We start from the raw sequence: 13,639 nt of genomic DNA on the forward strand, positions 1-13,639 counted from the left end.
CACGAGCTGACAGTCTCTAGTGCTTTCCAAATGCGCCTTTGAGACTCAATGAATTATACACATTGCATTTATGTCAGCTTTCCTTTTTATATTGTATTGGTGGTCTAATGTTCTGGTTCATATTTGTATTGTGTGGCTCTACTGTGACTTGTTTCCATGTTTTAATGTTTAAAAAGGTCTTTATTTTTATCATACTGTCATCAGCCTTTTGCAGACAATTGACATGCCCATAAAACAATGTAACACACTGCAGGAAAGGGAGAAAAAAGCACAATAGGGCTATTTTAATGTCTTTGAAAGCAACAATGGCTCAGCCCAATTGACCAAATCTAACATATTCTCAAGTGAATGACACACGATTGATGTACTGTCATGACAACTCTGATGAATGTAAGCACACAAAGACAACATGTAAAATGTATGCCTCTAGGTCAGATATTGACATGGTCCAGAATACAAAATAATGCTTTTCCAGCTGCAACTTTCCAAAGCCAAGAGTTGTATCTAAAGAGCTAAAGAAAAAACTCGATGAGACCATTTAGCTAAAGTTGGAAGTACTTGAATGATCCTGTCCTCAAGTGTTTGCACAATGAGAAATTATCCTTGCCATACACAAAAACATGCACGAGTACGGGTTGAATCATCAGGTCACTTTGACATATCTCAAGCCCAAAACAGAGCAATTAATTTATAAAGATCAAACCCGCTATCCAACGGTGCATATTTCACATTTTCCAGCGGTGTCTGGAATGAGGCATTTATGTCAAACCATCTGTGTAAAGCGGTGACAGCAGCCTGCCAACTGGCGTCCTGTCTCATTATCTCACACCTATTCTGAACTCCTGCTGCTAAAAGAAAAGTACCTGACATCCCCAAAGTCACATGAAGGGACGTGACTGTCGGATATTTTATAGGCAACTTGAAAAAAAATGTGCTTGGTTCAAAAAGTCCATAAAGAAGCGCAAGGAGGGAGACATGAAAGGTTTTGACAAGGCACACACACACAGCACATATTAATGAACACAGACAAGAAAAGACTGTATACTTTCTAGGTTTCCTCTACAACAGATTGGCAAAATCTTACGATAAAACTTAAATAAAACTATTCTGATGACCAACACTTCTGTAAAATGTTAATACTTGCATGTTCTTCAATTAATATTGACTTTATTACACATAGAGAGTCTAGAGCAGGGATGGGCAACTTGGATGGTGGTGGGGGCCACATCATGTATGTACTGGCCACCAGGGGGCGGCAGATTCACATGGAAAACACACACACACACACACACACACACACACACACACACATTCCATGTATTGTATGTAATTATTAACAAATATACTAACTTAAGTCTGACATCTTCAATGACATTTTACAATCTTTCAGGGAACATCCTCCGCCCCCGACGCTGTTTCCGGTTCTCTTCACACTTAGCTTCACACCGGCTAACGGAGATCATTGTATTGAACAGGTTATTTAACAGTGGAATAAAACTATTTTAAACTATTGGAAAGCACGGAAAATGTGTGTGCATTGAGATTAACCATTAAGATGACATAAACATGAAGTCATGAACACTAACCCATGACATTAGTTGTCTAACTTGAACCTAGCTAAGACACTTGTAGCCTGTCTCTGCTGACGCACAATAAGGGGAATGTCAACACAGACACCTGTCAACCCTCAGCGCCGCTCTCCCTCCCTCCCGCTGAAATTATGAATGAAATTAATCTGAGGGCCGCAAAAAGAGCCTGCGCCCCCACCTACTCCATTATAGCATTATAGCCATTAGCCACCGAGGCTAATGGCTATAATGTTAGTTTAGCAGGTTTTATAATAATCTTAAATATTCAATGAATTTAGATTTTGACCTGATGATGGTACTAGAGGAAAAGTGAATGGCCCTATACCCAAACATGTGTTTCATCACAGATTCTCCCCATGTTGTATTGCAATCTTCCTGTGTTCATTGTAAGCATTGTTGCACTTGTTAGGTCGGGACAAATTACATACTATTCATATTTCTATTAGTGGATGATGATTTGCAATCTAAAAAATTGCGTCAAAGCTTCGTCCGACCTTCAAGCTGAGTTCTAGTCGGCCAGAAAGGCTGAAAAACACCTTTGTCATCGGTACAAATTGTTGCCATATTTCAACATAACCTGAGGAAGCTGACTAACATTGCCACTGTCAGGAAAAAAGAAAAATGTTGCAGTTATCCCCAACTTCAGCATCTCATGAGGCAACTGACATCTTTATCCTGAAAAATCAAGCACATAAATCAACTTTAGCTTCAATTTTAGTTGTTGTGTAGTTGGATATCTGGGGAGCCTATAGTAAGAACTGTGTCCTTGAGCAACATTGTCCTGTACCTGTGAAATATCGTATTAACCCATAAGTCTTCATGTAAAAAGTCCTTGGAGGGATAAAAGTTATTTTTCTCAGTCAAACTCATTCCTCTCTCTTCGGCTCAACGGAGAATAATAAAAAATAAGAATACTTTTCAGTGAAGTGGAGCATTCAGCCATTGTCAGTTTGTCACTGTCAGCCAGGCCACCGGAGAGCTCTGCCCTGCGAGACGGGAGAGGTTTGACACAAGGAGGTCGAGGTATTTCTAGTTTCTCATCTCCCAAAGGAGAAGGCTTCATGTCAGAAACCCGCATGACCAGAGAGACAAGAGAGAAGACACTCTGTGGGTGTAAATGATGCATTTTTCATCACACCGTTTTCTTGGTGGCCCTGTTTCAGTGTGTAGGAGTAAAGCACTGCAGGAATGTGAAACTGAGTGCCATGCTACAATTATGTACAATCATTACGAGAATTTTTGATTAACACATTCACCACCAGTGAGATTCAAGCTTTTGCAGACTAATTGTAGTCATTTTCCTTTATTTATCTTGATATGTTTTGATAAAGATACCTGAATGTAAGCATTATATGAGTAGATTGCATGCTAATGATGCAAAACAATATCGTCACCTTCTTAAACTAATGGCCTAAGTCATATTTGAAAGTTTTTCAAATGACTGAAAAAACTGAACCAAATATAGAATATATGATATATATTAATTATTTCACACAAAAAGGTTATGACAATATATGACGATTGACATACAAATAACACTGTCTGTCAATTGTGTAAAATAAGAGGATTAGATTACTTAGGCCAATTTAGGAAACATGTTGTTGTGACTTAGGCAATTTGAAACCTGACTTAGGCCTTATTACTTCTGGAGTAAGTGACTTAGGCAAAACAGTGCACTTAAATCACTCTTAGCTAAATAAAACAAAAGGCAAGTAAATCAAACGCTGAGGAGGCATGTGCCTCTCCTCACTACTCCCTCCAGCTCTTCTTTGCTGTGTTTTTAATTGTAGCTAACCCTTTTCCATTTAAAGTTCCCATGACATGGCCATTTCTACTGATCATAATTCCATTGTTGAGGTCTACTAGAATAGATTTACATTGTTCAATGTTCCAAAATCACATTGGTTTCTCATACAGCATCTCTGTATAGTATGTGTATTCACTCTCTGTCCTACACACCTTGTTGGAGCTCCTGCCCCCTAGCCCACTGTGCTCTGATGTGTGTTTATGTGTTACAATGGCGTTTGTTAGCAACCAGAAAATGACACCAGTAATGACAAACAGATGAGAAAGCTGCGTGCGGTCTGGGTGCCGTGTTGGCGAGACGTTGCGGGGCTCGCTGCTCCGCCCTTTGAGACTCGTGTGAGCTGTATTACTGGTGTCGTTTCCTGGTTGCTGCGTGGGGTCTGGAAGACAGAGAGACACAGCGAAACTCAGCCCGAACTCAGCCTGAGCACACACACGTGAGTGTGTGGCGAACTGTGAGTGGAGATCCACACAGCTGCGGCTGAGTGTGCTGGCGAAACTCCGCGGAGTATTGCGGCTGAGAAAAGATAAGGCTTGAGTGAGTGAGTGAGTGTGTGTGTGAGGAGCTCCACGGATTGGTCCTGGGTAAGATTACGTCACTATACTCAGGAAGAAAAAAATGGAAAAAGAGAAATCTCCAACGAGGCGTTCTGGGGCAGCATAGAAAGGTATTTTCTGTGTTAGAGTTTTACTCGCTACAGGGTGTACTTTGAGGGTTTTTGACTCTGCAGACCGTTTACATGCAGAAAAACCTTCATAACACACAAGGGGACGGGTAATAACGGGAAAAGCATGACATGGGACCTTTAAATCAGTTTTTCTGTGTGTGTGTGTGTGTGTGTGTGTGTGTGTGTGTGTGTGTGTGTGTGTGTGTGTGTGTGTGTGTGTGTGTGTGTGTGTGTGTGTGGCAAATTGTCAAAAAGCTGATGGCACTCGACGGGCATGACATGTTTCATGGACTGAAGGTCCTGAAACTTCCTCTCCTTGATTGGCAGAGCGTCAACTTCAGCAGTTGCAGCTGCCTGTTGATATTCCTGATGTAGTTGGGAGATGGTTGTGCCTGGGTGAAGGAACTTCTTGTCTTTGTAGGTCGCTGTGCTTCTGCAGTAGTGCGAATCAACAGTGGGCAGATCCTTCAACCAGTCCTTAAGGAAATCTGTGACAGCAGTTTCCAGCTTTGCATTTTTGCCACTCTTAGGTCGAGATGTTGTTGGCGGGTCTGCCACTTGTTCGTCATGGTCGATGGTGTCTTTGTTCAGCAGTGTAATGGTTATTTCAGGGGTACCAAGTGTAGAAGAAAAAAAGCTTTGCACACTTTAAGATTCGTTCCATCCTGAAGTTTCAGTTGGTAGGAAAAGTATGAACTGCGCCTGGACCAACTTTCTTTGTTTTGCTTCATGGCAACCTTTGTGACCAAAGTGGTGACGTATGTTCTTCCCAGTTGTCCATTGACCAAACTTTCTGAAATATTCACTGCCTCTGCTCTTCTGTAATGGATTGACAGTCTCGAGTTGTGACTCGTTGACAGAACTTCGAATTGCAGGGAAGGCCCATAGCCTTTGCAGCTATTTCTTTGCCACCTTTGGCCATTCCTTTGAGACGTTTCTTCCTGGATTCATTTTGCTTCCATGTTTCTGGGCTGAGGGATTTATGTTGTTTCCTTTTGACCGTATTGTTTTCATACACATCCTCTAGATGAGGACCATAATGTTCTGAAGTTGCTGCCAGACTGTCTTCATTTTCAGGGACAGAGGACTCATCAGAGGATGGATTGTAGTTTGGGTCTATGATAATATCATCATCATCATCATCATCATCTGTGTCTTCTTCATGGTGTGGACGGGTCTGCTTGGCATCTTCAGCAACACTCTCTTCTTCAATGAAAGTGTTCAAGTTATTGTCTGCTCCATCTGATACAGGGTCTTGGCCTGGTACATGCTGCTCCACCTCTTTAACAACGGTCTCATTTTCATTGGATGATTCCTGATCGGTGTCGGAAAAGTCAAGTGCATCTCCTACCAAAAAGGAGTAGGCGTACGGTCACAACTGTGTGATCATTATGAAAAACATTTTTGTAATTGCACTGTGGTATTAATACATTAAAGCTATTTTGATGAATATTATTTGGCCAAATTCAATTAAAAAAACATTTAATCTTTCCTAAGGACAAAGGAAAAAGGACACAATAATACAATATTAAGAATTGAAATGTACTTTTCCTAATGCATAATTATGCAGTAATTGTAACCGTTACTTTTGAAAGGTTAGATTCGTTTTTAGATTAGTCTTTATTGTCCCAGAGGGAAATGTGTGCATGCTTCATGGAGCTACAGTAGCTACAGTAAAGTATACCTACAGTATAGCTTCGGTAGCTACAGTAACTATAAATTGTGAAAGTAAAAGGCTAAATAACTACACAACATGTATAGCCTAGCCTATAGTATAGTATAGTATAACATCACTTACCAACAGGGGATGAGCCCTGAACCATGAAAATAACTTAATTTATCTGTTAGTTTTTATTTTTCTTGAAGCAGCCATTTTGTAAAGCTTGTAAAATGGCCTAAGTCACAAGACAATGTGACTTAAGCCATTATCTTTTTTAAATATATGGCCTAAGTCACACTCTTGACATAGGCCATTATACTATCAGGGTAGGAACAGCACTATCCTTTCAATAAGGATGTAGGCAATTTTACCAGAGGTGGCCAGCATCAAGAAGATGATTTAGGCAAAAAAAAACATTTTCTCCAAAATATGACTTAGGCCATTAGTTTAAGAAGGTGACGATATGCATGCAGAAAATGAAGATATACACATGCAGTTGGAGGGTATTTCACCTTCAAACCATTACAGCTAAACTGCTGTGTCTTTCCTATCTTTGCATAGCTTTTTATAAACACTCTCAGGATATTAAAACACAAACCTAGTGTAGTTGTAATAAACCAATGTGTGATTGGGTTGGTTTTATAATAATGGCAGCTGAAAATACATGTGGATGTATATTTAACATGACACTATGCTATATTTTTCTATATTTTAGTCTGATTTGTTTGGACATCATTGTGAGTGTTATAATGCAAATTGTTTGTATTTGGTAGGATATTGAAAAACAAGCAGAATAATTAAATACCATTTACATATGCAGATATGTCTTCGCTCTTGTTATTTTTACACAGCTGAGTCATACATCCACACAAGAGACAGAACCCAAGGATACTGTTCACATTTTAACACTTTGTATGAAGTGTGAGCGTGATGGGGGGGGGTGTGAGTGTCGTGCGCATGTGCATGGAGCTCTGAGACACAACTTCCCACATCTAGGTGGTTGCCATGGATTCGATACCAGAAGTGCAAGAAACCCACCATCACTAAAGTGATTTGCTTCAGATAGAGAGCGCTGATGAAACACACACAGCTGTTATTTCTACAGTCTTACATGTCACACTCAGGAAGCAACAGTTCATCAGTTCAGACGAGAGGTTTATTTAGGAGCCAGTGGGAAATAAAATGTTTTGCAAGACAAGTGATGCAACATGCAGCACAGTCACACAATCTGACAAAGACTACTCTGATATCATCCCAGATGGATTAAGATATATTGTACACATTTTATAAATGATTAAATATTGCAAGTTATTCCCTTGCCTTATAGATTTGAACTTTTGAGCTACATAAATTGTACAAGACTTCATGGCTAATACTCAGGGTACACTTAATCTATTTTTAAGTTGTTGTTTATTCTCAACACAGTAACACATTTTCTTATATATAAAACATTGTATTCCAAATTGGCAGTCTCTTTTTTTCTCAATGCGTTCTGCATGTGTTGCTTCCCACAAAGACAAGCACTGCATGTAAACCCTGATAGTGGTATATTTAAGTATATTTACAGCATAATACCCTATTTAACACGTTTCTGCATGCTAACTCATACTTAATTACTTATGTTTCGAAATGTTGGGAGAGAGCTAAGCGCAGGGAGTGAGCAGGAAACAGTGATTAATCTGCTGAAATAAGAAAGAACAATATAGTCTCATTTAGGGAGAGCATTATGTGTAAATGCTTACATTTGAACACATTATACATCCATACATAATTAAGAACACGCTAATAGACAGTTTAAATTATTTGGCTAAATCACACAAATGTTGGCTGTCTAAATGTTTGTTTGTAAAAATGTACATGTTATTCTTTTGTTCTCGTTTATTATTTATGTTTGATTAAGAATTACTTCTTTAGATAAATGTTTGATGCGTCCAGCCTTAAGGAGCTGCATTTTGTTTATATTTACGACATCAAAATAACATACAAAGACATTGAGTATTGTTTTAAAGCATTGCATTTGGTGATGTTAAATGTATACCTGTTATCAATAATCCTAGAAGACTAAATAAATGGCCTGAAACAAAAAATCGTATACATTTTGAATAATATTTTCTGGTCACTTTTAAGATGTTTTTTTTATTTAGGGCAAAAAAATAAAATAACTTGCAGTATATGGTCATGGTTAATAAAAAACATGACTGAAGCAGGGTATACTTACCACAGTCTCGAGTGTCAAAAGAGTTTCTCATCAATCGTACCGAAACGTTTCAGTAATTTTTAGTGCTGCTTGTTCCTTTGCTTCGAAAGATGATTATTATCAAGAGGTCAAGAACATGTCGAAAAAGATTAGGTAATTGAACACTTAACCAAAGACAGGGATCCTCTGGTGAAGGCGTTCTCAAAAACATGAGCAAGACACTCAGCATTTAGTATCTAATGGACCCCTGAAGACCTGTTTAAATGAATAAAAGATAATTATTTTTCACATCATATCACAATTGCTACACTAATTTTCAAGAAATTCATTTTCTTTATATTCTCACATTCATCTGCCCTCATAAAAACTGTATTAATTTAACTGGCTTAATATTGCCTCAAGGAATAATGAAGTCTGCTTGATCTTGTCCCTTGTGACCTTTTAAAACCGGTGTTTCCTTCATGGTGCTGCTATAGAAAAGTCACTAGAGGGCAGCAGAGTAGCTCTTTTGAAATAACACAATTTCTGAACAAAATACAGCATTGCCACCGAAATGTCCTCATGAATAAACCTATGCTACTTTTGAAGTTGGTTCAGCTACAGAGAATCTCTTCCCTCTTCCAATGAGCTCATTGTCTCTTAACTATCTTTTGGTTGCAACATTGGAGACACCTGTTGATCTATTTAACTGGCAGGAGGATATTTCAAGCTCTACAGCGACTGACAGTTTCAGCTGTAAATACAACGAATAAAGCACAAAAAAACTGGTTCGAAGATGAAACAATTTTCTGAGGTTTTAGGCATCTAAACAGTCTGTGTGGCCAGTACTGTGACTGTGTGGTTTTGGTTAGATCTTCCGTTTAAAAACCTCTAGGTGGCAGTGTTTTCCTGTTTATATGGAGGGTATACTGTATGTGCTCATACTTTAGTATCTTTGTGTATAATGACTGCTGTTCCCCTCCACAATGCAAGTCATAAATGTGTTCATTTTCATTCATTTAAATACATTATGTTCTTTCTACTGATCTTCATCAGTTGTTAATTTAACATCAGTTGCTCATTGATGAAGCAGATGAGTAACAATCACATCACTGTTTTAAAAATTCAATTAGTTTAATTGAATTAGTATTAGTATTAATTAAGATTATAGCTGACAGTTTTACATGCCAATTTTGAAAGTGGAGCAACATTTTACACCAACCCTCCCCATCCAACCCTAACCCATCCTCTTGTTTTTATGTTTTGAACCACTTTATATTATTATAAAGTATTGTTCACTTTGCTTACATGTTATGTTAATACATTTAAAGATGTCCATATTCACATTCTGTTGAGTCAACAACCTAATTAAGTCTTTGTTTTGCACCAATACAAACAGTATAAAAAACATTTGTGACAGGAGAGGTAAATAAAAATCACATAAATAAAGAAAAAATAGAAGACTTAAAGGGGACCTATCATGCAAAATGCACTTTTGTACGTCTTTTATACATGAATATGTGTCCCCTGTGTTCCAGGGAACTCACCAAGTGTCAGAAAACACAACCCTCTCTATTTTCCTCCATACCCAAATCTCTAAAAAAGGGGCTGCAACGGATCTGATAAAAAACTGATCCAGATTTGAACACTGTCCTGACGTCAGGACAGTGGCGCTACGGCTATTGGGCCAACTCCACCAATCAGGAGGAGACAGCCACGGCCATTGCCGTTCGAAAGCGCTGGAGACGGTGTAGTACATATGCCAGGCCTGTAGGTGGTGCTGTTGTCTGCCACAAAAGCAGTGAAGAAGACTTGGTTACCATGGTTACCCTTCTGTTTATTCTCCGCTGTGGCTTTTTTTCTCCCTCCCCGAGGCAAGCGTTTGCTCCTGCTGCTGTAATTCAATGCAATCACTCCCCGTCGAGGCAAGCACTGTAATTCTCTCCGGTTAGTCCACCAGCAGATGACAAACACCCACCTCTCCGCCTCTTCCAAGGAACGAGGGGACCATGCGGCAGAGTTTCAGTTTCAGTTTCTTTCGCCGGTCAAGATGTCCGTTAAAGTTTAAATCTTCCGGACAAAATTAGAAAAGTGCCGGTCAAAGGTCTTCTTTGTTATTTATTGAGCTTTAAAACAAATGAATAACGACTCTATATAATAAAACACGGAGGACGGAGATCTCTTTTTCTCCCCCTCTTCTGACAGCCCAGCAGCTGATCAGAGCACGTCTCCCCTCTCCTGCAGAGGGGCGTGGTCAGCAGAATCAGACCCGTAGACAGCAAACAGCACATAGAGCGAAATGAGGCATGGCTAAAATGCATGATCTGTTTGGTATTTTGAAAACAGAAACGTATAAATATACCTTATATAGGTATGGCCCTACAATATATCATTTAAATATAGCATGATAGGTTTCCTTTAAAGGAAGAGTATTATATAACATTAGAAAACTGACAAAATTGCGTGCCCCTTTGAGTTTTACTCATGAAAGAGCATTACATATCTGGTGTCAGGTGTTCAAACTTAACATGAGAAGACATGACAAGATGTAAAATGTCATTTGTTGCATTTTCCACTAACAGTAAGTCTTGGTCAGCCACTGAGTCGTAGCAATGCCAGCTTCTGAAACACAATCTTCCTGTTCTTCCTGTTCAACATGTTCTTGGCTTGTGATGCCAGTGAGGCCGGAGACTTCTGGGCATGACCGGCACACTGAACCCTCCCCATCCCGAGGCTGGGCTCAGAAATGTCCTCTCGCCCAGCCATGCTGTTCCTGTTTGTATTCCTGCGGGAATGGGTAACATTCACTATGGAAGATTTAGTTTGGAGTGTTGCCTCAGCCACAGCGTTGACCAATTATTTCCTCTTCCTTCTTCACACAGGCTGAAAAGCAAAACCCCATCTGAAGACTCGTATGAAGTGAAAGGAGGTCTTTCAGATAAGACGCCAAATATGATGGTGGAAATTATTCCATCAAGTTTTCGAAAGCATAACTCTGACTGTGAAGAACATAGACGCACTGTGATTGGAAAAATGCAAATGATCGTGTTTCAAAGAGTCCGTAAACTACAACATGATTGCCAGCAACCGTTTAGTGAAACCAAATCATCACTTGTTTTTTGACGTTGAACAGTATGAGCTTTTGTCTTCATTCATTTGTGAGTGATGTATACATATGATAGAAGCAAGCCCACAATAAGAGAAGGATCAATAATAACTAATATGTCACTGTACATTTCTACGTGATGTCATTGTAATGAATGTAATAAAGGGGTTTTTCACAGACTGATCCGAAAAATCTGCTGCATGAGTTTTTAAATTAAAATGTTCCAACCTGTGAATTTATATCCGACAATCAAAAGTAAAATAAGGATTGGAGAGAAACAGCCTACTGTTGGAGGGCTCCTAGTGACAGTGACCTGAAGAATAGAAGTAATAATGTTTTATTTCTTCCTTTGAGACTAGTCTTCCTTTTTTACTCTGAAAACAGACCAAACTGTGGAAAATATTTTCGGAACTCTGTCACCTTCCTTCCTTATAACTCGCTTTGTATTTCCAAAGCAAACGGATAATACGTTTCACAATCTTCCATCAGTTACACTTTCTTTTAAAACAGTCGAGTCATTGTCGCAGTGCGTACACTTTCCACATGAATAAAATGTTCTCAAAACCCTGATCAAAAGTTGCAGTTCTTAAAACTATATATTCAATGCTTTTCACTTGTAAATTAATGCAATATTTTCATTGATTTTTTTGTCTTTTTTGGATGATCTTTGTATGATAGCAGATCTGTCCATTTGTTTTAAATGTACAAATATTTTATTTTTTTTATTGTGGAAGGTGTTTTACATTATAAGATTTCGGATCTGCTAACACAAATAATATTGAGTCATATCCACCTTCATATTTCTCACTTTGTTTAATTGGACACTTATCACAGGTTGATACCTTACATAAAAGTGATTTGCACAGGAAGCAATTCATTTTAAGTCTTCTAAAGCAACAATTGAATTTGATTAGTTCAGAAGAAAAGAGAGTAGATAGAATGCACAAACGTTGCAGCAGTGTTATGAAATTATCACTGCAATAAACGTTCCTAATTGTTTGCCACATCAAATGCATATGTTTACCATCATTAGTAGCAGTCACATGCACTATAGGGTCTAAGAAAACAGGTTTTTATCCCAGCCAGAGGGTAAATTGTAGCCCGTGATATTCCCTGCTTTGATCTTTGGACAGACTGAAAGCTTAGCTACTCAGTCATCTGCCTCGAAGGCATGCCTTGATTTCCTATCCCTGGTATAGAATATACAGTAAATACCTTCTCTGTCACTTAAGATCTCTGTATAGCTCAGGAGTGAGGCCCAGTCAAGTTCAAAGTACTGCTGCTGGGACAGTTTGACCTCAGAGAGACGAGTCAGGAATGGGGTAGTAGAGGAATGTTTGGTGCCTCTCTCTTCAGGCTGTTCGCACCTTCAGCCAGTGACTGCACATGCTTGTGTCAGTTTAATAGAGGAGCATACTTTCAGGGTAACAAAGTGGCTTGTGTTGGACTGTAAGGGTTGTGTGTTCTTCTCCTCTGGGTCCTCATATGTTTGCAGGTATGTTTTCCACTTGGGATGACTTATGGATGGTCAGTTGCTGGAAATGCACCGGCTGAGCCTGCAGGGTGAAAAATGGGACTATTATAAACTTCAAAAAGCGTGTCCAGAAACATGAAGTGTTTTTATCCTATCCGATATTAGGTTTTTGTACTGCCCAAATGGGATGTACAATAAGTGAAATTATCTGCTGCTGTTTTTGAAAGAAAACCCTAACCCTAAATCCACATTTTCTTATTTGGATAAACATCACATGCTCATGAAATTCTACTACATGAAAGTGTTACATATGGTAATGCAAAAACTTAAACTGTGAACCAAAGTAAACGTTTTGACATCAACCTGTAACTCAATTGGGTGACATGTGGAACTATTGCTGGGGTTGAATTAAAATAAAATATGAAAAATAAAGTTAAATCATTTTCCCATCATGTGGCACCTTAGCGTTAAATGTGTTGAATCATGTCATCGATCATCCTTAATGGTGTCATTTAGAGTCTGCTGCATGCTCTACATGACACACCTCTCTCATCACAAGTTCTCTAAATATAGAATGTGACATATTCAGCCCACAACTGTTTGATTGCCCCACATATCTCCGGCAGCAGATGTTTGAGATGCCAGTCCATGGAGATGCCTCACACCCTTTTCAGTATGTGCGCTCATCCCTTTAATCCAGCGCCACGGCCTCAGATGTCCCTACTTCAGAAGGTTCTCATCTGACCATAGAAACATGCCATGGTATTCTATTTTTCATCGTTGACTTGGTTTTTATGTAATTGCTTTCAACTTTCTGCATAACCAAAGATCCTCACAACTGTGACCACAGTAGATGTAGTCTAGGCGTTCAGTGAACTATACAATAATTTAATGAATTTGAGGTTCAATGGAGAGCTTTATTTCTTGAATGCCAAATGCTCCTTGGATGGTTAACTCAGTGCTTATAGTATTATGTAGGGTTAAACTGCAAAGTGTAGCATTTGGAGCGACTGAAGGTATAATAAAGGAGAATATTGATCAGTTATCTGAATGGCACACATGTATCTTTATTGAGGTATTGCTGCAGTAGAAACCCTTTCTTCTCTAAGCGTTAGCTGCAATCATAGATGTTGAAAGGGAATGTACTCCCATACATGCTC

This window comes from Trematomus bernacchii, unplaced genomic scaffold (genome assembly GCF_902827165.1).
Source record: "Trematomus bernacchii unplaced genomic scaffold, fTreBer1.1, whole genome shotgun sequence".
Taxonomy (NCBI): domain Eukaryota; kingdom Metazoa; phylum Chordata; class Actinopteri; order Perciformes; family Nototheniidae; genus Trematomus; species Trematomus bernacchii.